Source organism: Labeo rohita, chromosome 9 (assembly GCF_022985175.1).
Source record: "Labeo rohita strain BAU-BD-2019 chromosome 9, IGBB_LRoh.1.0, whole genome shotgun sequence".
Classification (NCBI taxonomy): domain Eukaryota; kingdom Metazoa; phylum Chordata; class Actinopteri; order Cypriniformes; family Cyprinidae; genus Labeo; species Labeo rohita.
In genome coordinates, this window is record NC_066877.1 from 20,914,738 (window position 1) to 20,940,693 (window position 25,956).

A 25,956-nucleotide genomic window follows, 5' to 3' on the forward strand; every position below is an offset into this window, starting at 1 on the left:
AAGTGTACTCAACTGTGCTATTTTGGGACACTATGAATTAACTAAAATGTGCTTGTAACATACTATTTCTGTGTTTTAAAAAATGTATTTAGCTACCACTTGAGTGTACTAGCATATGAAAGATGGGTTCAAGTGTACTACAACTGGTAACTTAATACATTATTTAAATACAGAGTATCTGTGTTATGTTAAAAGTACATTTTATTTTTTTTTAGCAGATTTTTATGGTGTCCCAAAATAGCAAGGTTGAGTACACTTGATGATCTTCTGTTTATCCTAAGAAGTAATTTTTAGTATATTAAGTACAAAATTAGTGCGTGTAAATAGAGCACTTTAAGTACATTATGGCACTTTTTTTTTTTTTTTTTACCTTGGCCTAATGGTGGTGGTGGTTTAGTTTGTTTATAAGCCTACGTCTAGTTTTTTGTTTATGTCTGGAAATTGTTTTTAGGCTTCAAAATTGATTTGTCAAGATTATAATGATAAACGAAACACGCAAGAATTTTACATTTCTGCTGGTCACAGATCTTATTTTCTGCAATAATTAAAAAGCCAATGGAGAAATGCTATTGTGTATGTGTGTGTGCGTGTGTGTGTACTTGTTTTTGCTACATTGTGGGGACTAGGATAGTAAAACCTGAAATTTTTGACATTGTGGGGACCGGCCTTAAAAAATGATTAAAAATAGTAAATGATGTTTATCTGAAAGTGTAACGATGCAAACATGTTTTCTGTGAGGGCTAGGTTTAGGGTTAGGGTTGGGTTAGGGGATAGACAATATCGTTTGGTCAGTATAAAATCTATAGAAGTCTATGGAAAGTCCCCACAATTCACAAAAACAAACGTGTGTGTGTGTGTGTGTGTGTTTTCAAGGGAACAAAGGTGTTGCTAACATCTGGGCTGGCGCTCTAAAGCAACTGGATTTTCTCAAGAGGTCAAGGTTTGGCTGAACCAGTTAGCCTCTGCTGGTGGATGTCATAACTACATGTGAGCCACAAACTGAGTTTCAATGAGAAAACATAAGCAGCAAACTATATATGAGAAGAATAAATAATATTTTATAGTAGTATATAAAACACTACAGGTTTTATGATATATAAATTAACACACAAGAATTCATAGTAATGACTCTACTGTCACTGAAATCTAAGATTTCACTTGAAGATTTTCTTACTAAAGTAGGAGATGACAACTTTAGCTTATCATTGGAGAAAGTGGCGTGAATCACGTGAGCCTTTGTAAGCGAATCAACGGATCTGATGTCATTAAATCACCTGTAGCAAAAAAGTCACTGACATAAATGTGACCCTGGACCACAAAACCAGTCATAAGTAGCACGGGTATATTTGTAGCAATAGCCAAAAATACATTGTATGGGTTAAAATGATCGATTTTTCTCTTATGGCAAAAATCATTAGGATATTAAGTAGGGTAATGTTCCTTGAAGATATTTTGCAAATTTCCTAGTGTAAAGATATCAAAACTTAATTTATGATTAGTAATATGCATTGCTAGGAACTGCATTTGGACAACTTTAAAGGCAATTTTCTCAATATTTTGATTTTTTTGCACCCTCACATTCTAGACTTTAAAATATTGTCCTATCCTAACAGATACGTTAGGATAGGACAATATATATATTGTAATAAACACTCCATCATAAATATGTAAAAAGTTAAAGATAACCCGAAATGTCAAGCTGTTTCCACACAAAATTAGTTTAATCAACATCCGGCATCTACTTCGTTGGTTTTTCTTTTACGCCGCGTTATGGGATTCTACAATAATAATCTTGAAGGCTCTTGAAGGACAAAGATTATTATGGTAATATTATTCTATATCCCTTCTTACCGGAAGTGGTTAACATGTGGTATAACTTTCCTAACAACATTTAAAACAGGCCCGACGGACTCCCAACTTAAATGAGAAGAATCAACATCCAAAAGAGACACAACAAGAAAACTTAACGCAGCTTGAGGTAACCTACAATGTTACTGAAACGCTTTCTCTGAATGTTAATGATGTTTGTTTTGTCACTTCTGTAATTTTGTACATAAGTCTTGATTAATATAGCGTAGATTCACATAACACCTTCAATCATTGGTTCGTCCGCCATGGTTTTTTATTAATGACACGAAATCGTGAAAATTTGATCTAGGGCAGGCCACGGGTCAATCTTACTGTAGTGTCAGCCCTCTGCCTCTAGATGGCATTGTTTAGTCGTCAGACAGCCAGTCATCTGGGATCTAACGCTGAATGTGATGATCACATGAATAAAAAATACACTTTCTTTTATTAATAGGATCATATTCCGTTCAAATATATTCTGTTATGCTTTTATGCTTATTAATAGTACTAATACTAATAATTTTATTAGTAGTAGGCTAGTAGTTACTGAATGGGTCAAAGTGTAGTAGCATTACAATAGTACTATTAGAATTATATGTATATGTAAGTGTTATTAGTGTTATATGTAATTCAGTTACTTGATACAGTACACAGTGAATTCAAGTTTGAGTCTTTTAAGCCATTTGAACTGCTGCTTTGAGCATAGTGTAAGCTGTTGTAATAATTTAGTGATTTAAATACATTTATAGAGCTGCAACGTGCTGTCAGAATGCTATCAAATTTAATTTGCAAATGAGGGAACTGGATCTCTCTAGAGTAGCCTATTAAGGTATGAAAAAGTTTTGATCCAATTATGTTTTCCCCCGTGCTTCACAATCATCCGTGATTGTGTTACGACGGATGACAATGCACACTCCATCGGTTTGTCTTTGTCTGTGCATTTTATTTGACACAGCTTCATTTCCTTCTGATCCTTGCAATCATTTCCACAACATTATTTTTGCTTGTTTGTAAGAGAGAACACAAGTCTAATGTTGCTCTCTGGGGAAAAGTTCAATATAATTTGTTAATTAAATGGATTAATTTAATTACAGTAGCTCCGAAAACATTCATCAATATAATTGTTCCTCTAGCTCCAATTTAATTAATGTTTAAGTGAAAACAAGTCAGTTTCAAATGTACATAATACTTGCCTACATGCCCCCCACCCCTTGCCGCCTATTCATTTTCCCTCTCTGATCCTCATCGCACAAAAGCCTGTCGGTGTTTGTTTGATTTTCAATGATACAGCGTCGCTGAAACCAAACATTTATTACAGCAATTTAATTTAACCTCTCAACAGGCTTTTACAAGACGACCAGAGGGATAGTATCAGTGAAAGGCACTCAGTGTTCAGTTATTAATCTCCCGCCGCCGTTGGCCCTTTCATAAAAGGTAAGTATTATCTAAACTCCAAACATACCACTGCCATTCAAGCTGTCTCGAATTTCATCGCAATGCCGACCAGATAGACTTCAATTCGTCCATGCAGGCCAAAATAATAAAAGATAATTTTGGCTAATCTGCCTGAGGAATGTGGAGTGTTTGATGTGGACAGTGGTGGATCTTCAGTTGAAATAATTGCATATTGACTCAGGGACGCTCGGGACGGTTGGCTCAGGTACGCTCATCGGTTTCATACAGGTGTTCTCCTTGCTAGACAACCCATCCCTTGTTTAGGAAAGAGAGAAAGGATTCATCTGATAGCAGAAACTGCTTTTTTGTTGAAAGCTGGAATGAACAAAATGATATGGGAACACTCAAATTCAAAGGAACAAGATCTAGCATCTAGTCTGGTAGTGATATTCTCGTCTCGTGAAAATCTGAGATTTTAATTTGCAAGGTACCTCCTGTAGGTTAATGAAAAGCATTAATGGACTAATAATTCCCCTTTTTATTCCCCACACTGTAAAAAAAAAAAAAAACACAATTTGTTGAGTCAGCTTAAAATAATTTGTTACTCTGCTGCCTTAAAATTTTAAGTTCAGTCAACTAAAATAAGTTTAGTCAACTTGAAATGTTAAGTTGTACTAAGGAACAACTTAGATATTTGTGTTTGCTAAACTTAACAGATGGGTAAGTAACCCAGCTGCCTTAAAATTTTAAGTTGATTCAACTCAAATATCTAAGTTATCACTTAGTATAATTTAACATTTCAAGTTGAATAAACTTTTTTTGAGCTGACTAAACTTAAAATTTTAAGGCAGCCAGGTTACAGATTATTTTAAGTTGACTCAACAAATTGTTTTTTACAGTGCAGTACAAAATAGATAAAAAAAAAAACAAAACGCAATATGATTTTTTCCTGTTTACAGTATTTTTCTCTATTATGGACACTCAAATATACACTGTAGATATATGTCTAATAACCTGAAAGGAGATATTTTATATTTCATGTACAGTATGTAAGTACAAAACGTAAAAATGAAGTTAAATATAAGAAAACCTCCGTCTGTCGAATTGTTTTTATTCACATAATGGAATAGTTCACCCAAAAATTAAATTTTGCTAAAAATGTACTCACCATCAGGCCATTCAAGATGTAGATAAGTTTTTCTTCATCAGAACACATTGGCAGTGAATGGATGCCATCAGAATGAGAGTCATAACAGTTGATAAAAACATAACAAAAATTCACAATTCACAATGTCTAGTGAAGTTTGTAATAAACACATCCATCATGTGTAGCCTGAGAGTACATTTTCATGAAATCATATTGTATTTTCACGAAATTCCGTTTTGCACACTGATACCCACTCAAGAAAGTTTCTTCAGGAAATGATTATTCATAAATTGAGTGTTGAAACAGTAAGCTAAATTTGTGAGCTTATCGCTAACTCATTGTTTCAAAACAATGTATTTACGTCTCTGAGCGGTTTGTATATTTGAAGCAATTAAGGAACAGCACAGCAATGCTTTAGTCAAACATACAAAGCTTATCTACTCCGGCATAACGAGTTTCACGCTGCTACATGGGTAAATATTTGTAAGCCTCACGGAGGACGTTTTGTAACCGAAAAAGCGTCAAATCAAGAGAACATCTGTCCAATTGCTGCATCAAACGAATAAGATTATAATGCTGTAATATTCACTGAAGGCTCAGATCATTATGCCTCTATTCAGCTGTGAGATTGGAGGAAACAGTTGCCAGTTTTGAGGGCAGCAGGAAAAAAGACTCTACACAACAGATGTTATGTGTTGAAAAAGCTTACACTGGCCCCAAAAAGTATTTAGACACTTAAGCCACACTTAAATTACCAAATCATATTTTATTCAGCCAAACGGCATCTGCAAACAAATGATTTTCTCAGAACTTTCTCAGACATTTTTGAAATTACGTTTAACCAGCTGTCAGATCCCTTTAAGTTCACACAGGTGTCCTAGCCGAGGTACCACAGGTGTATGATTACATGAGTAATTATATCCATGTTACGACTGATAAATGGCTGATATAATATAACGTATATCCCACTTTATATTAGGTGGCCTTAACTACAATGTACTTACATTTAAATGAATCATTTTGATACAATGCACTTATTGTGTATGTACATGTATTTACATTGTACTTGTGTATTACAAATTACCTAATTTATGTAATTACATTTTTAGTTACACTGCTGACCCATCCTTTACACCTTAACCCACACTTAAACCTACCCATACCACCAAACCTGTCCCTAACCTTACCCATATCCCATATAGCAGCCCACAATATGAACACAATAAGTACATTGTACTTATTTTTTTATGTAAGTACATAGTAGTTAAGGCCACCTAATATAAAGTGGGACCAATTTTGCCTAGATTATGCTGCAAGTGTTTAGGCCTCATAAAAGTATAATGCACAGTATTATAAATAGTAAAAAATATTGGGGGGGAAACAATTAATTGCAATTATTCACATCCAAAATAAAAGTTTTTGTGTACATAATATATGTGTGTGTACTGTGTATATTTGTTATGCATATATAAATACACAGACATGGATGTATATATTTAAGATATGATTATATATGTTATGTTTATATATTAAATAATATTAAATATGAATATATGTATGTGACTTGATACATAGAAAATATACACAGTTCACACACATATATTATATAAACAAAAACTTTCATTTTGGATGAGATTAATCATGATTAATCTTTGCCCAGCACAAAAATATTCATTTACAGGTTTGCCAAAGTGAACTATTTTTTTAAATTATTACTGTCTTTAAAGACTAACTTTAAGTGATCAATGTAAAATAAGCACGACGAATATGCACAATTAAATATCCAGTATAATTTAAAAAAATAACCAATATGGTATAGATATATACAGTAGTGCATCCATTACTTTCCGTAAAAAAATTTCTTTAAAATTGGGATGTCTTTCTTAAAACAGATGCTTCTTGGTTTGGCATTGTAATTCTAATGCAGTAATTTTTTTTTTTTAAGTGTGACTTCTAAGTGTCCAAAAACATTTTTTATGTAATTTTAAGATTCTGTTACTCAGAATATTTATGATTATCTGCTTATTAATCTAAAAAACTGCTTTCACTGCTTTTGCACTGTTTATTTACCTAATTTATATGCTGTATTTGGTCAACCGCTATATATGATATATGAGCTGAAGCATATGAGAAAATATAAGAGTAACTGGTACCTCTTTAGCCGCCGCATTCCGAGCCATTAGCTGATCTGTCCACACCTCCTCCTGTTTAGTCATTGGCCAGATTCCTTCAGAGCAGACCACTAATCACATGACAAAGCTGTCTCTATTAGCCTCTGTCTACCCCTCCCTTCCCTTCACTCGTCTCTGTTCAGCTTCAAGTACATGCACAGATTTGCCTATTATTATTCTCTTTATTGTTGTGCTAATGAATTATTTGACCAACAGTATTATTTACTGTCATGTGAAATGCGCTGGTTAAGCCCTGAAAGTGATGTGGAATACTATGATAAAGCTAAGCCTCTTCTGGCTCAAGTCAATAAAATCTGAACAAAGGGGCACCTTCACCATTAAAGCCATCAGTGTCTGGTGAAAAACAGACCTGCCAATCAATGGACTGCTCCAAAGGCATCTGGTTAAACATGTTGTGCATTCCTAGTGAAAAAGGGGGAAATTAATTAGGTTTTATTAGAAGCATTGATACAAAAACCTCTTTAAATAGACTCCAGTGTACCCTGGGAAATTGCTCAATGTGATTGTTCTGAACTGAGTGTAATCAGATATATATGACACACTTCTTGGATACAATGTATGCATTTGGACACTTTCCTAAGCCGTTTTTTTTTTTTCTTTTTTGCAATTATTTCTAATGGATTTTTTTTTTTCATTCAAAGTAGGACATTCATGTGTGCCTGTAGAAATATAATAAAATAAATTATAACAATTCTCCCCCCTCTTTTTAAGCATCTTATATGCGTTACGGCATTTAAACATGCAGGCTGGCGTTCCACTTAAATAACACAAGCAGTAATCTATCAAATAGCCATCCGATGAGAAATGATCACAGCGGGTCATACATTAGGCTGCATTATTTTAATTATTATTCCATCACAGGTCAGAAGAACAAAAGGAGTCCGGAGTACAAAACTCGCCATGTTTCTTGATCACTATCCATTTGTTGAGTTTTACCTGGGGGCATCTTACCTTCCCCTTCATAATTAAGAACACTTTAGTATCAAACAGTACAGAGGTTTCTTCAAAGGTATTAATTAGGACTTTATTTATGCAGATCTCCGGAAAAATTTGCATAAAATCTATTCCACAGATGGGTTTATGGGAGTAATGAATGTGCAATGCTGGTATAACATCTGGTTCATCATAACAATGCTTGTCCTTTGGAAAAAAAATGAAGACGCATTTGTGGGAATGTGTTTGATACTTTGTTTTAAACAGGTTTAAAAACATGGCGGCAGAAATTAGTTGACTTTGTGTGTCTTTTTTCTTTGAATAAAGTACCTGTATTATTTTATTTTATTTTAAATATATATTTTTTTAAATATTTATCTTTTTTTTGACAGACGGTAACTATGTCAAACTAATAATTGCGATTAATCACTTCCAAATTAAAAATTTACATAAAACGTGTATACTGTGTATATTTATTATGTATAAATACACACACATGCAGTATATATTTTGAAAATATTAACTATTAATATGTATTTACATGTATATATTTGTAATCATATAATTGATATTAAATATAAATATTTTTAATAAATAAACATATTTTTCTTAAATATATACATGCATATGTGTGTGTTTATAAATATATATACGCAATAAATATACACATTGCACACACACATGTGTAAACAAAACTTTTATTTTGGATGTGATTAATAAATGTATTAACTAACATGAACAAACAATTAACAATACATTTATTCATCTTTGTTAATGTTAATACAGTTGTTCATTGTTAGTTCATGTTAGTTCACAATAAGTTCACGTTAGTTCACATTAACTAATATTAACAAGCACAACTTTTGATTTTAATAACCAGTTAGTAAATTCTGAAATTGGCATTAACTAATTAATAAATGCTGTAGAAGTATTGCTTATTCTTAGTTCATGTTAATTAAAGTAGTTAACTAATGTTAACTAACAAACCTTATTGTAAAGTGTTACCACAAAACTGTAATATATGATCATATTTAATATGTTTTGTGTGTTATTATTATTATTTTAAACTTATTCTGGTAATTAAGGCTTAATTTGATTGTTTATTAAAATGATTATTTAATTTATTTAATGTTAATGCAGGACACTACAGGTGAATAGGGTAAATACTTTAACTAATAGATATTACCATATTTTTCCCAATTCACCAAAAACTTTTAGAATACACATAGGAATGAAACTGGAAAGTTTTGTGCATGTTTTTGAAATATGAAAGGCAAGTAGACCAAGTATAATACATTAAACACTTAAATGTGTTTTCTTTTCACTAGTCTAAACAAAGGCAAGTTGTATAGTAAAATAGCCCAAAATCTTGCCTGAAAATACAATAGTTTTGCCTTTAGTGTCTTTTCTTAATTTGTTTAATTAAAATGAATGAACAATAGTATATTTATAAATAAAGCTACAATAATAATCATTCGCAAAAATTGTTGTTGATTGAGCCTTTTTGTTTAGTGTTGCTTTTTTTTGCAACTCTCAGAGAAATCCACAATGCAAGCAAACTCCCTTCTTTTTGGCCGACGCGCCAGTTGGCACGCAGAGCCAAAATGTGGATGGTTTCTGGGCATTCAGCAAGATTTCAAACGGGGGGCGCTGTGCTCTCATCCTCCACCGGCTACAAGGTCACTGGAGTATTGATAAATCACACAGCTGTGATTCCCCCCTGACAGCTCAAACTAACATCAACCTGGATGGGAGAGAACAAAAGACCATCAAGCGGCCCTTTTCTTGACACTTTTATTCAATCACGGCCAGATTGCTTACGACAGCAGCAGCAGCTGTTTTGTCTTCATCTTTCCCCATTTGATAAAGTGTGTCAAGTCATATTTTTGTAAGTATTTCACGTCACCCCTGCTGCGTGAAAGCGGCTCCTGTTTGGCATATGTATTCCACATGAGGGGATCATCAAATGGGTCAGGGTTTAATGACATCCCTCCCAAGGTCATCAGCCATCTAAAAGGGAAGCTGCCACAAAGCTACAAGCTGAGGGTCAAAGATAAGAGCACGCTGGGAGATATCGCAGATAAAAACCAGAAAATTAAACAATGAGGGAACGCGGGAGCGCTTTGATTGTGTTGTTCGGTGCGATTGTTATTTTGGGTGCACCAATTCACAGAGTGTCGATGTTAACCTTGTCCTCTCAGGATAGAGGTTACTGATAGGACTAACACATTGTTTGTTTTAGAGCTCCCAGGAATGGGATTTCCATTCCCCCTGTTCGCGTCCAGTTATAGATTGCATTTGCAGCAGTTGTTTTGTAAGGGTGATGTGTGATCACAATTACAGATGATTGAATGCTCTCTGATGGGGTGAGTGAGAGGTGAAAGGCGCTCTGAAATGACAGAGGGTCAACGTCTTGTGAGATTAGAGCATGTGAGAATATCATTTCAGAGAAACTCTGCAGTCCTGTTGGATGAAGTTTTTATATGGGTCGTTTCTTACCAGTGGGTGGTGCTGAAAGCTATATTGTTTTGGGGAGCGCTCATGGTTTATTCAGGGGCTTGTGTTTGAAGAGACAAATGAAACTAGTCTAATGATTTTTTTTTTTTTTTTTCTGAATCGCTTTCAATGTTTGGTTAATGTTTCCAAAGACAAACGCTTGCTCTTGTTGACTACAGTATGGCTGCCCAAACTTGAAGCAGCCTTGAAGTGGCGCGTAGTATTTTTATTGCTACCAGTTTTTTCTGTTCCTGAACTTGAAAACAAACAACACTTTTTAAGCCTCCAACAACATGAAACGATATCTCTGAACGTTAGCGTTTAATTAAGTTTAGACGGTCAAACGTGCAATCTGGAAAGCGTACGGCATTTATCAGGTGGGGACAACTTACTCTTGAGTTGGACAGAATCCCAGTTTTATACTCGACGTAGAATCGCTCAACTCGCCACAAAAACAGATGCACTGTCCATATGCTCACCTCCAGAGAAGGAGGAATCAAGCAGCCGATCTCCTTCAGGTTAAGAGATGAGTGGCAATCAGTCATTAATCCCCTGATATCCCCTCTGTTTAGACTCTTGGATTGCTCGCCAATACTTTTATTCTTTTATTCAGCTCTTTAGCATTTCAAAGTCTTGACTCTTTAAAGTGAGCCTGTTGTGTGTGTGTGTGTTTTTATATAACTTTATTATAGACGTCTGCCACTTTTATTATTTTAACTCAAACTTAGCACAACTTAGCACAACTTTAAAGAAGTTGTTCACTTCCAGAACAAAAAATTACAGATAATTTACTCACCCCCTTGTCATCCAAGATTTTCATGTCTTTCTTTCTTCAGTTGTAAAGAAATTGTTTTTTTGAGGAATGATGTTCTCCATATAGTGGACGTCTATGGTGCCTGCAAGTTTGAACTTCCAAAATGCAGTTTAAATGCAGCTTCAAAAGGCTCTAAATGATCCCAGCCAAGAAAGAAGAGTCTTATCTAGCAAAACAATCATTATTTTCTAAAAAAAATTATAATTTATATACTTTTTTAACCTCAAACGCTCTAGCTCTGCTAACTCCAGGCGCTCTGGTTCAAGACAGTTAGGGTATGTCAAAAAAATTCCATCTCATTTTTTTTCCTCCAACTTCAAAATCATCCTTCGATGTAGTTTTTCGACATACACTCTTAGAAATAAAGGGGCTTTAAAAGGTTTTTCACAGCGATGCAATACGAAGAACCATTTTTGGTTCCATAGAGAACCATTCAGTCAAAGGTTCTTTAAAGAACCATCTCTTTCTTACCTTTTTATAATCTTAAGAACTTTCTTTCACCACAAAAAACCTGTTGTAAAACAGAAAGGTTCTTCAGATGTTAAAGGTTTTTATGGAACCATTTAGACAAAAAAGGCTCTTCTATGGCATCGTGAAGCACCTTTATTTTTTAAGTGTACCCTAACTGTATTGACCTGGAATGCCCGGAGTTCACACAGAGCTGGACAAGATGAGCATTTGAAGTTAAAAAGTATATAAATTGTAATTTTTTTTAGAAAATAACCAATCATTTTAGCCATTTGAAGCTGCATTTAAAATGCATTTTGGGAGGTCCAATATATGGAGAAAAATCCATGTTTGCCTCTAAAAACATCATTTCTTTACAGCTGAAGAAAGAAAAACAAACATCTTAACAAACATAATGTACTTTAACACTTATCCTTTAACACATCTTAGAAGTACATTTTCTAGATACAGCTCTGTGGAAATCTCACCAATGAGGAAGAAATTACCTGTAGTATAAATACAGAAGTCATGTGCAATATTTGTTATTCCATATATTACCCTGGAAGGAATTTTCATGGCATACTTTGGACTTATATACTTTTTATTAATGTATGTATTTGCTGTAGTTAAAGTCGTTTTGTTAAGTTGCATGCTTTCAGTTGTTTCAATGTATTGTGTAACAGGCATACGGAAGAAAAACCCCATTAATTTTTTTTCACAGAAATATTTTTATTGTTTCTTTACAAGACTTTCAGGACCAACTGACTATGATATATGAGTTTTTTTACACAGTGTATGCTTCTTTATTTGCTTTCTGAGAAAAAGTAAGGTGGATCAAAGAGGTCGTGAACTGCCTTTTTTATTATTTTGTACTGTTCTTTGAGGTCCACTTATAATGTTATCAAGATTTTTACATCAAAAAACATCATAATTTATAAGTAATAGGCTGTTTTCTATTCTGTTTTGAGCCCCCTCATTGGAACACTCTGTTTGAATAGGCATGGCCGATTGTAGACTCGGAAGTAAACGCCCAGTGCTATGACTGGCTAACAGTTGTGTATGCTTGACAGGTTACATCCTTTGTAGATGGATGCATAAATACTCAGTACATATCAAACAATCTGTAATAACCGACAAAGCAATAGTGGCCACATAATAAAAACAGTTACTGTCGGATTCAATATAGCCAGCACAGCATTGTCTTTTACTTTCAAATGTTCTGAAAGCCCCTTGTCGAATTGTGCTTTGTTTGTAAACAAATCTGTGGTAAAATTAATTGAACAAAGGACCAAGTTCTTACCGACACAGTCTGGAACTTCAAAAAAGTAAATCGACTCTTTCCTAACGTTGGGATCAGAAGGAAGGCAATGCAAAGACTGTTTGTCCACAACTTGGCACTGCACAGTGTCTTCTTATCTTTGAAACCATCTTTATCGTTTGGTTTCTGCATAGACCTGACTTTGCCTCTCTCATTATTTACACTATATGCGCGAATCAGTGGGCGGGGCTAAGCGGGCAGTGCTGTAGAAACAGGCGTTGATCATCTTCTGCGGAGGCGGTGTTTAGACACACTCTTATGTCATAAAGTGGCACATTCCTCAACCTGTTGTTTTGCAGATTGGCTTCAATATAAGCTGTTTTTAGACTAACAAAAAAGTGAGTTCTGAAACTTACAGGGTGTTTTTATAGTACGTAATGACGTTTAGGAATTTTGATTTCTCAGTTCATGACCCCTTTAAAACCTGCAGAACTAAGGCTCCAAAAAAGTGGGTTCAAAACGTCAGACAAAAGACAAAAATTATAAAAAAAAATAAGTACTGTATGTAAACCACTCTGTATATGTGTTGTTGTGTTTTAAGCTTCTCTGGGAATGACAATTAAGGTAAACCACAAACCAGTGGATTAATACTGTAAAGCCATAAAGTCTATGTTTCCCTCCAACTGAGGTGTTATCAATTCACATGAGACTTAATTAAAGAATATTTATCCAGTTTAAATCATCATATTTTGAGCACTTTTAAGACTGCAGGCTGAGGCCAGTGTTGCTCATTGTAAACTGTACGTCGCTATAGAAATGACACAGAGAATTCTGTTTATTAGTCCTCAAGTATTATTTTATTATGCCAAGCATAATAACATACAGCAGTGAAATATAACAGTGCTGCTGTATAATTACAGTTCTATTAATGTCATTTTACAACCATGACACGCTGTGCTATTCACATACATTTAGGCCGTCAAGGACAATGCTTGGAAATTGTCAGAATATTCATTAAGGGACACATTTTCACCAGCTCAATGACATCTTGCATTTCACAGATGATTGTGAGACGTTTCAGATAAATGACTTTTTTTTTTCTATTAACAAGTCTGTGCCCAGCATTATCAATTCATAATGGTTTTCTTTACAGCATTCTGCAGCTATACCTTATCAAAGAATAGCAGCCCTTCTGAGCTGGGGACTCATTTTATGTTGAGAAAGGCCTCCTGAGAACTCTAATATTTCTGTGAGTGCCATTGACTGCCTACAACATTAGGAGACGGTTACAACCACACCATGCAGCTGTGAAAGAAACTTTGTAGCCTATATGGAATTCTCTGGATTTTTCTGTGCATGGCTTTTGAAGCGTGATATGATCTTGTTGTAAGTAATAACTAAAGTTGATCTTATTTTTTATTTATTTTGGGAAGCTTTTTATGCCTCACATATTGATTTAGGCCGAACAGGAAATGAATGAGAGAAAAGGGGGCGTGGGATCGGGTCATGACACGATCCAACGCTCTCAGGTTTACTCTGGTGCTCATATTTCTGGAGCAAACCGCTGCACCACTTCTCTTATTTGAGATAATGAGAAGAACTGCCATACTTTTATTAAATAAATGGTTTAAACAATCAAGATCATTGACGGGACAATGTTTTACTGGCCATTTTGCCGTAGTGAGCTGTGATAGATAGATATGAAAGTGTAATAGATATAAAGCTCTGTGATATTGACAGCTTGAAATGAGGGTAATTGGAGTCAGACAGTCCTGTGAGTTCAGCAGAATTCCAGATAATTCTGAAGGGTTCACTAAGTTTTCCTCACAGCTAATGTAAATAAAGTGACTAGCAATTAAGTATATGCAAATGGTGATTTTGACCACCTATGTAGTCTTTTTTTTTTTTAGTCCATGACAGTAATTTTTATATGACCGGGCAGACATTTAACAGAAACGCATTGCTTGGCAGACGTTTAACAGGAACGCATTGCTTTTTTTTTTTTTTGGTATACACAGTAAATACACTTCAAAAGCAAAGCAACACATTAGTAATTAACTTAAAATGTAGTTTGTCCTGTAATTCCAGCTTTGAAGCAAATTAATGGCACCGCAGATGACTCGGACCAACTTTGAGGAGCGCTAAAACAAAAAGCCATAAAATGATCACCAACGCTCCCTGGAATGACAAGTATTATCAACAAAAATTAATCAGCCGCATCTTTTCATGAACTCAATTAATAATGTGCAACAACAGGGTCTTTTTTTTCTCGGGATGAAAATTAATTAGCAGTGGGAAGGTCACTCCGAGACGCTGACATCACTCATCAGAATGGTGTGGCAGTTCTAATTATTTGTCTTCCAGGCTTGGGTGATCAAAAATTATTGCAATACCTGAGCAACATTTAGAAAAAGCCGTGTTTTAAACCCGTTTAATTAGACGTAGCTATTTGATTAATGCCATGTAAGCATTCCAGTTCAGCCTCTTATCAGCGTTCTGACAAGTTTGGTGGTCACTGTTGTGTGAAAGACGTTTCATTGACGCTAACCGACTGTTTAGTATCTAATTCACTCATTTCGCAACAATTAAAAAGCTATTTGCTAGGAGAGTACTTGTTGATATCAATAAAGATGTTAGGAAGTTTGACAAACCACCCAGTGTCACAGAGTGCCGCTGTATGCATCACAGGAGGCACAAGTGACCGAAAATGCTGAACGTCACAGTTTATTCAGCCCGATTTGCTCCAAAAGACTTTCATTTTTCATCAGATGAACCTCATTGCTGGAAATGTTCACCTGAAGTACCTCCTGAGATTTTAAGTTAATAATATTTAAATGACATTTTTTTAAATTATTTAAATTATTTTATTGCAGGATTACCTGTTGAATCCTGTTTGCTACTCTGAACTCCCAGCAGTCCCAAGTCCAACTTCACAGTCGGCTCAAGTATCCCCTAGCATAACCACATCAATTCATATTACCTGTAAATTAGCGAAGTTCTACTTTCAGGCGCGCAGTACATTTGATCCAAATAGACTTTAAATGCCATTTCTGTTCCTATTAACCTACGGAGCAGCGTGGCAGATATTTCCATGAGGGTGTGTGGATGAAAAACAGGGGGCTAATGGCTTAGTTGTGACAGCGCTTCTCATGATGATTTATGATTCTGTGTTTAACTTGATTACTCCACTGCTGACTCTGAATACTATTTCAATTAGTACACTGAAGGTCACATCGCCAAATCCCTCCATAATCTATTCCTATTAACACTAATGCAGGGAGTATCCATATCTGTTCACCCTTGTTGATTCAAATCATCCCTGTTCCTAACAGGAGGCTTGTTTACCAGTTTACTGGTTTAGACATATCCGAGATGGTAATTTTCAATCCTTAGCATATCATTAGCGCTCTCACTTTTGACACACTACTGGAAAGGACAACTCAATAGAGCCCCTTGATATTTTAATACTTTTCATTAGATTTTTTCTCCCTATCAAATTACTTTTTGAAATTAATATTTTATATTCAGTGTGACTGGTCATTTACATCCTATTTTATGTTAATAATTAACTTTTTTCAGAATATAAGAGAATATTCAAAAAGCATCTAGATCAAAATATTAGTAAAAATGTTGGATTTTTAAGAATGTAAAACAAATCTGACAATTTCATATCTTGCTTTCTTTAAATATTTGTTCATTCCTGAATTAAAATTTCTTGATAATTTACTCACCCCCATGTCATCCTAGATGTTCATGTCTTTCTTTCTTCAATCAAAAAAGATATTAAGGTTTTTGAGGAAAACATTCCAGGATTTTTCTCCATATAGTGGACTTTAATTGTGCTCAATGGATTGAAGGTTAAAAATGCAGTTTCAATGCAGCTTCAAAGGGCTCTACACAATCCCAGCCGAGGAATAAGGGTCTTATCTAGCAAAATGATTGGTCATTTTCTCTAAAAAAAGACATTTTTTTTCAGATTTTCACCTCAAATGCTTGCACTAGCTCTGCAATGTGCGTCTATGAGTCATGCGCAGTTAGTTCTTCATCTGTGTACTTTGGTTGAAAAAGGCAGGGTGGGGTGAAAAACTTCATCTCATTTTGTCCCCCAACTTCAAAATTGTCTGACATTGTTGCTTTACCTTTTTTTTTTTTTTTTTTTTTTTTTGTAAAGGGCGTTTGTCTTTCTTTGCAAACACTGGGGTGGTACTTCCACCTACGTCACGTGTGATCTTTTCCAGTGTGATTATGTAATGCGTGAAGTCAAGCTAGTGCTAGTCTCATTCTCAGACGTCATGCATGAAATACTTCAGGAGTTTCGAAGTCGTCATCGGATTGGTGAGATTATACAGGATTTCAGGCAGATGCATGTCGCATTCTTTAACGTTCCGTCTGGAAACAAAAATTATGTGGTGTCAAACCCCCTCAGGATCAACTAAATGCTTGCTTGAAGTATGTGAAAAAAATTAAATTTGCAGTATATATAATCTTTAAAATATGTCAGAGAGTTTTACACACCAGTCTGTTATTGTCGTGACATTTCCATGCCACTAAACATGATGCAGCACAAAACGAAACGTGATTGGTTGCTTTACCTGTCAGTCATTCAGTCTCTTGGATGGGCCTTGGCCATTCAAAGCAGCCTAGGTTTCCAGACCTTCTGCCGTCAGTCTGAAGGTCTGGCTATGCAAGACTAAGCTAGTGCGAAAGAAGCATTTGTGGTTAAATATATATATATATATATATATATATTTTTTTTTTTTTAGAAAACGGCAGATCATTTCACTAGATAAGACCCTAGGCTTGGATTGTTTAGAGCCCTTTGAAGCTGCATTGAAATTGCAATTTGGACCTTCAACTCATTGATCCCCATTAAACTCCACTATATGTAAAAAAATCCTAGCAAGTTTTCCTCAATAACCTTTTGCGTTTGCCACGAATGCACGAGATTTACCTCAAACACGTCTTCCACGAAAGTTAAAAAATTTCAACTCGAGTGGAAAATTTGCATGACACGTTCTTGCCAATCAGCAAAGAGCTTATTGACAAGTCCGGTTGAATCAGCAAATAAAAGAGAGCATTATTGTAGCCAGAAAATTTATAATATAGGTATCTGGATCATAGAAAACAATTAAAATCAGTTGTAGTGGTAGTTGTATTTTATTAGCATGGCTACAGAGATGCTGCTAAAAATAAAATAATAATAATAATAGCAGTGTATATACAGCATAAAAATATAACACACATTAATGCAGGTTTAATAGGCTACTCATCCACCTCTGGATGGTGCTGTGAACCCAGACACGTTGGCGTTTGGCTTTCCAGAGTATTTGGGACTTCAACAGCAGGTACAAAGCATCAGTCGTAGTTATCTCTATCATGGTTGATCGCGCCTTGTTGTTATTTGCGTGAGTGATGCAGAAAACATCCCTCAAGTAATCTAGAGCGAGTGACGCGATGCGCATATTCGCTTCGCGTTTGGTGTGAACGCACCATAAGGATAAATCTTGAGAACTCTAAAGATGCATTGTTCCCAAGCAGTTTGTTTGAGAAAAGTTCCCCACTGCAGTTTAGCGATCCCTTAGTCGCCCATCATGTGGAAAAGCCACTTTTTAGAAAGTAAGATGAAAGTGCTGACATTGACATGGGATGACAGAGCCCCATCGAGGGATAGGTGAACCACTTTGGCAAAGTGACATCAATTTTCAAGATGATTTACTCTAACCATAACGCTCTTCTGGAGAAGGGGCAAAATTTCCAAAGTCTGATTTACCCCCACTGACAGTCGCACAACTCCCGCAACAATGTTTCCAAGGCTACTAGCGAATGACGAGTGGTCATGTCTGTAGAGCCGTCCCCATTGCTTTGATTTATGGGCGGGAGATCCAATAAAAATGGCAATCAAATCAGCCCAGCCACTTTACAGGTAGTAGGCTGTCTGATTAAGTTGTCGAAGGCATGGCTAAGGTTCAGAATGATTATTCCGAGGAACCGAAAAAAGGGGTCCATTCCCACTGCCAACAAGGACACCATTCATCTCCCGCTGTGTTCTTACCCCTCTGTGATACATATCCAAAATAACTGCACATCTACTGCTCACGTCCCCTTACTGAAGGTTATTTGTTGTCTGAAGGACTCCTCTTGTCAAGATATGATGAATACCATGTACACAGACAGGGGAGCATCAAAACCCGGATTAGCCGGAAAACTCACTGATCTGTGAATAACCTAAAAAAGAGGAGCCGAAGATTAGCGACGACGCTTTTAAGAATGATCCATCAAACTCAACTACCAGAGGAGTGCGAATGAATCATCCGCCTTGATTTTTGAACTCGCTCTGCGCGACTCCGCCGCTGTTGTGTAGCGCCCAGAAATCCGTGGGAGAATGTTATTAAATAAGCGCTATTAATTTCCACACAGATCATTTCTTATCTGGCCTTCAGAATGAATTATTCACACAATGATGTCACAGATTGCCGAATTAATCTTGAGTCTTTTATATTCAACCGTGTTGACCAGAAAGCCTAAAGCGATGTCAATGATTTAGCCCCTCGTGAAAAAGAATGGTTAATGGAGAAAGGGAAAATCCCTTAAGAGCATGTGTGACTTATTTTCTCTCATTCGCAATACAATGAAGTAATGGCTGCACGTTAACCTTCGGGAGAACGAAGGACAGTGGTATGAATAAAAGGGCATTTCCCAATCCATGCGGGCTATTTTTTTTTCCTTCGGAGGCATGCTAACGCTACACGTTCGTATGGTTTCCTGTTGTAATGCCCCTGCGGAATTCGCTGATCACGTGGCTGAATTAACACCATTGTCTCAAGATTTGTATTGGGGAAATGTGAAGGTTGGAGCACTGCTACACCAGGCCTGCTTTTTCTTCTAGGTCCGACGGGACCCTGCAGGCAACAGGTAAAATAATCAATTTGAAATGTTTTCGCTGCTCTGAAGTAATGACAGCATAGTCTCAGCCTGTTTACCGCCTGTTTTAGGAAATCCATTGCAGGAAGTGCATTGGATCAAAGTCCGGGCAGCTGGTTTAGCAGTTAGTGTGTGTGATAAGTCAAATGAAATCACCCTCATTGTTACATTGGAGTGACTTGTCTCAGTGTCTGACAGGAAAAAAGCAGGAAGAGGAAAATGGAGCTGATAGTTGGAGTTGCCTGAGTAATAAAAAAAGGCCACGGGCAGCCCTCCAACTTCGAAACAGAACAATCGAGCAGAGAAGCTTTTGTGATAGCAACACAATCACCCCCAAGAAATAATAGTCCTGTATGCAGAACAGGCACAGGCAAATCTTTCTAGACATAAATCTAACCAGGGACCACAAACATGGCAATTATAACCGTGCTTGGCTGTGATGTCTTTTTTATTCCTTGGCAGTAATGTTTTTGTTTCTGTACAAGGGGAAAAAAATCTGACAATTTCATTTCTCCCTTTCTTAAAGGGACAGTTCAACTTAAAATAAAAATAGTCATGATTTGGAACATGTCTTTTTTGTCCAAACAAATGAAGTAAATGTGTCCAACCTTTATCAAATTATCTATATTATTATGATTTTCCACAGAAGAAAAGAAGTCATACAGGTTTGGAGTGATGTGAGGAGAGAAATCTTAACATTTGAGTTGCAGTGTCTTAAAACATATTAGAAAATTAAATATAACTCTATGCTTTACCTTTACCATAACGATCTTGCTATTGTTAAAATATGAAGGCAAATTCTACATGATTCTTCCATCAAAACCTTCATCAAAAATCTTTTTTTTTTTTTTCCACAGAAGAAAGAAAGTCAGACAGGTTTGGAGTAACATGGAGGTGTGTCCATTTTTTTGAGTGAACTATTCTTTTAAAATCTTTCTTTTCACAATTACTAACCAGTTTTGACATTTAATTTGTTAAAATCACCAATAATTCAAATTATAAATCTGTTTTTTTTTTTTTCACACTTAAGTTGCAATGTTTTGAACATAATTGGGGCAATAACATCATACCTTCATCAAAATACCTTTTATTTTGAACAGAAGAAAAAAGTGATAATTTACATGGTGAACTTTCCCTTTAGAAGTATTTGCCTTGTTTTTGTCTTTTGATTTTATCTGGTTAAAATGGCCAATAATTCAAAATATAATTAACATTTTTTTCCTTTTTTTGCATTGAAATTGCAATGTCTTTAACATAATTAGGCCAAAAACATTAAATATGCCTCTATGCTTTACATTTACTGTCAAGTCTTTGCTTTTCTTGAAGTAGAATAGGGAATTCTTAAAGATTCTTCTATTGAATCTTCATCAAAATATCTTTTATTTTGCACAGAAGAAAAAATGACAATTTACATGGTGAACTTTCCCTTTAAAAGTACTTGCCTTGTTTTTGACTTTTGATTTTATCTGCTTAAAATGAACAATAATTCAAAATATAATTAACAATTTTCTTTTTTTCACATTGGAATTGCAATGTCTTGGAACATAAGTAGCCAAAAACATTAAATATGCCTCTATGCTTTACTTTTCCTGTCAAGTCCTTGCTATTCTTCAAGTAAAAAAGAGAATTCTTAAAGATTCTTCAATCAAAATATGTTTTATTTTCCACAGAAGAAAAAAAGCAACAATTTACATGGTTGAACTTTCCACATTTTTGACTTTTTTGATTTTATTTTGTTAAAATGACTAGTAATTCAAAATATAATCAACAATTTTCTTTTTTCACATTGAAGTTGCAATGTCTTGGAACATAATTAGGCCAAAACATTAAATATGCCTCTATGCTTTACATTTCCTGTCAAGTCCTTATTGATCTTCACGTAGAAAATGTAATTCTTAAAGATTCTTCCATCAAACCTTCATCAAAATATCTTTTATTTTGCACAGAAGAAAAAAGTGACAAGTTTCCTTTTTCACATTGAAGTTGCAGTGTGTTGGAACATAATTAGGCCAAAAACATTAAATGTACCTCTGCACTTTACCGTCAAGTCCTTAAGCTGTTCTTAAAGTAGAAAGGGGAATTCTTGTAACTCAGTGACTCTGTCTAAATAACATGCATGAAACAGGAAATAACTATTCATTGATTTCTGTTTCCAGAAAGATCAATTTTATTCTTCCTTTGTTTTCCAAGTACAATGCTCCAAAGCTTCTTGCAGCTGGATATATCCTGTACACCAAAGAAGAAAAGAGGCTATTAATCAAATGGTGTTGGTGCAAGCACATTGTGTTGTCCTGCACAATAGAGACAACCTAAAGTGCTCTTGTTACGCTGCCAGTCGCACATATTTTGTAGCTAAAGAAACGTAGATCACTGGACATATTGAAGCGAGCCTGGCTGAGACAAATAAGCACTGATTGAAATATTTTAAGATATGACATTTTTTTTTCTCTGGGCCATCTTTTTCTGCCACCACACAACTGCATATTTCCATTTTTATTATTTATTTCAAAGATTTAGCTGAGCTTGATCAATAACTTACTTTAATAGCACAAACGTATTCACTCTGGATATTGCAACAGTACTTTTGATATTATAAATAGTCTTCAGATGCATACTCGAGTGAGGTTGCTTACAACAAATTACAGAATCTAGTATGAGCTCTGCGTCCCTTTTTATTTCTCCTGTATATTTATTCCACATTTCATTCCCATCACTTATTTTTCACTGACAAAGTAGCATCACGGGGAATATGGATGTCCTTTCCCTCGTCCGGAGCAGTGACAGTGAGCGAAAGTGATACCTCAGGCTTTATCTTGCATCTGCCTGTTTAAGATTCATAGAAAAGGCTATCTGCCCTAATCAATATCTTCTTGAAATTTAAGTTGCATAATGCATCGCCTTCACTGGCATGATTTAAAACATCAGCACAAAGTATTCTTAATTTTATTGCCCGCTGTAAATTAAAATTAATGATGCTGACATCCACAATTAACAATGAAAAATGCAGATTCCTATAATTACTTTAGCCATAATATTGTTTTTCAACAAAGACTCAAGGTGCCGCAGCCCAGCTCCTCAACGTTCAGCAGAACACAAAGAGACAGCTTCATTACATTTTATTTGCTATAGGAAACAAAAAGAAAAAAAAAAAAGCTTTTTATTTGCTATAGAAAAAAAGGAAAGCTAACAAAAATCCTCAGCTCATTTGGGATTCTTTCGCCATGCATAATTAAGCAAATTTGATTGGAATTAAGCATGACTTCTTTGGTTGAGTTTTAATGAATGCAAATCAGGCATCTACATCCCTAAGATTAATTTCAGCCAATTAAAAAACAAAGCTTATTGGAAAGTGTAAAAGTGTTCAAAGCTGGGTAGCAAAGCATTTTCCTCTGCTCGTCTCATCCTCATAACTTACACTCAGGAGATTTTTCCCCTCTCAACTTTGATCATTAGCGTAGAGTTGCAAGCAAGCCCTCTGCATTCAAATAGTGTGGAAAAGCGCAATACTCTAACCGCAAAGTCACTCTTAACAACTTTGTTCTATGTCACACTCTGATACTTTCATTAGCCGCCCGTAGGATTGCAGTACTTTACTTGAGAGATGAGTACACAATGAAGGAATTCAAGGCCATGAAATGTAGTTAAGTAAAGGAATAATATACAGTCAGATGATCATTATTGCAAAATAAAGCCACTCAGGATGATACAAGACCACACTGCTGAGGTTTATTTTGTGGAGTAACTGTACATTATCACATTCGTTACACAACTATGTGCCAAATAAATTGCTGGACTTTTACATATTATTGAGAATATTCGTTTATTATGTGAGAAGAACAATCGCAAAGTTATAAGCTATAAGTTGGGGGATCGGTGTATTGAGGGTGGAGAGAGTGCTGGTTATTCACTCCTCTCACCTTCAATCCTGGACCTGGGACTCAAACCTGCAACCTTTCAATTACAAGCCAGACTCCCTAACCATTAGGCCATGGCTGCCCCCATATAAAGGGGCAAGGGCGTGAAAGGACGTGACCCATACTCAAATTTAACCCATCCAAGTGCACACACAGTAGTGAGTAGTGAACAAACACACCCCCGGAGCAGTGGGCAGCCATATTGCTATCGCTGCGGTGCCTGGGGAGCAGTTGGGGGATCGGTGCCTTGCTCAAGGGACTCATCTCAGTTGTGGTATTGAGGGTGGAGAGAGCGCTGGTGATTCACTCCCTCCACCTTCAATCCTGGACCTGGGACTTGAACCCGCAACCTCTCAATTACAAGCCCAACTCCCTAACCATTAGGCCACGGCTTCCCCCATATATGTATGTATATACACTACCGCTCAAAAGTTTGGGATCAGTAGGACTCTTATGCTCATCCAGGTTCCATTTACACTGCCCTCAAAAAGTTTGGAAACACCCTAGAAAAGTGGGGTTTCGGACAATATTGGCATGAATCCTTTTTAATTTGTGATAATTTTGCACTGATAAGGGACAAACTACAAAAACATATTTTATTACATAAACAGTTTATACATAGAAAAAACTATCAAAATATCCACCATCAGAAGCTATTACAGCTCTGCATAAATTCATTGTTTTCTAAACTTAATTGGCAATCAATTGTTGAAGCTATTATGGTGTGCTGACCCAAAAATCTTTTAAAAACCTGGGCCAAGTTTAAACCAGTAACCAGGCATCACAGCTGGCAAAGGGGCATGTCTGACTTTGACATGTATATATTGCCATTATTATGTAGTCAAAATGAAAATTATTATTGCTGGTCTTCAATTATAATGTCAAGTTACTTTAATGTATTTGCACCAAAAAATGATAAGGATTAATGCTGATATTGTCCAAAACCACACTGTGCCAGGGGTGTTTCCAAACTTTTGGAGGGCAGTGTATTTGATTAAAAATACAGAAAAATACATTGATATTGCAAAATGCTATTACAATATAAAATAATGGTTTTTATTTTAATATACTTTAAAATATAATTTATTCCTGTGATGCAACGCTGAATTTTCATCAGCTGTCTTAAGTGTCACATGATCCTTCAGAAATCATTCTAATATGCTGATTTTTTTATTATTAGAATTATCAGTGTTGGAAACGGAATATATTTTTGGAACCTGTGATTCTTTTTTTCAGGATTGTTTGATCAATAACAAGTTAAATAGAACAGCATGTATTCAAAATATAAATCTTTTCTAACTATGTAAATCTACGCTATCACTTTTTATTCATTTAACACATCCTTGGTGAATAAAAGTATTAATTTCTTTCAAAAAATGAAAGAATAAAAATGTACTGACCCCAAATTTTTAAACAGTGATGTGTATTGTTAGAAAACCGTTCTATTTTAAATAAATGCTGTTCTTTTTAAACTTTTATTGATTAATGAAACCTGAAAAAAGTACCACAGGTTCCAAAACAATATTAAGCAGTGCAACTGTGTCCAGCACTGATAATAAATCAGCATATTAGAATGATTTCTGAAGGATCATATGACACTGAAGACTGAAGTAAAGATTCTGAAAATGCAACTTTAATTACAGATATAATTAAATTTGAATCTTAATATAGAAAAACAGTTTTACATCGTAATAGTTACTGTGTATATATATGTTTATAGTGTGTAATATTTCTGTGTGTATGTATGTACAGTAAATTCATATGCATAATTTGATGCAGTATTATTTTACTATCATAAAAGGCATTTTCAAAAAGGTCTCTCTGTAAGAATTTTAACATTGATTAAATTGAAAGATTCTGTGATTTTTATCAGTACTATTGTTGCTACTTGCATGTTTTTGTATAGTGTTTACTTCTTGAGAAAATGTTATATTAAATGATGCATTAAAATGATACCGTTAATGTTGCCATGAATATAGACATTGTTGCTGATATGGCATTAAAACATGAATGAATAAATAAATAAATAAATTTACTAACAATGAGCTACTATTATAGTTTTTATTAATATTCTGAATCAGTTTTATTTTTACATTTTAATTTTATGTTTGGTTAAAGTTTTAATAATAGTTGTTTTTCATTCAGTTTTATTTCAGGTTTAGTTTTAGTTATTTTAGTGCATCAAGTTAAATTAAATTAAAAGAAAAATTGTGGCAATTAGGTGAAATACTATATATATAATTTTAGTTAAGGTTCATTTTATTTCAAGTAACAAAATTATTTTTATGGTTTTAGTTTTAGTTAACTATAATAATCTTGATTTGGCAAACTGACCAGTCAGAATAAGGTATTGCACACATCAATTTAATAAAGTGAAACAAATTTCAGTGTAAATCATGCATTAAAACATTTTGTAGATAAATTGTCAGATATATTTAAATGTCACAGTTTACGTACAAATGGATTTAAGAGCTATTTGCATAGAAATTTGTTCTGTTTCAAGAATAAGGCCCAATGTTTGTTGCTTACTTTTTAAAACTTGCATAACTCATGAACAATGCATAACTGAGACACACTGTTGAGGGAATAAG

At 35.0% G+C, this 25,956-nt stretch overlaps 1 long non-coding RNA gene across 1 annotated transcript in view; it reads left to right on the forward strand.

Moving 5' to 3' along the window:
* Positions 1-1,889: 1,889 nt before the first annotated feature.
* Positions 1,890-25,956, forward strand: part of LOC127170669 (uncharacterized) — a 30,393-nt gene continuing 6,326 nt past the window's right edge. The window contains exons 1-2 of the long non-coding RNA XR_007828389.1: positions 1,890-1,978; positions 3,191-3,282. This is a non-coding gene — a long non-coding RNA (uncharacterized LOC127170669). The remainder of the gene's footprint in view (positions 1,979-3,190; positions 3,283-25,956) is intronic.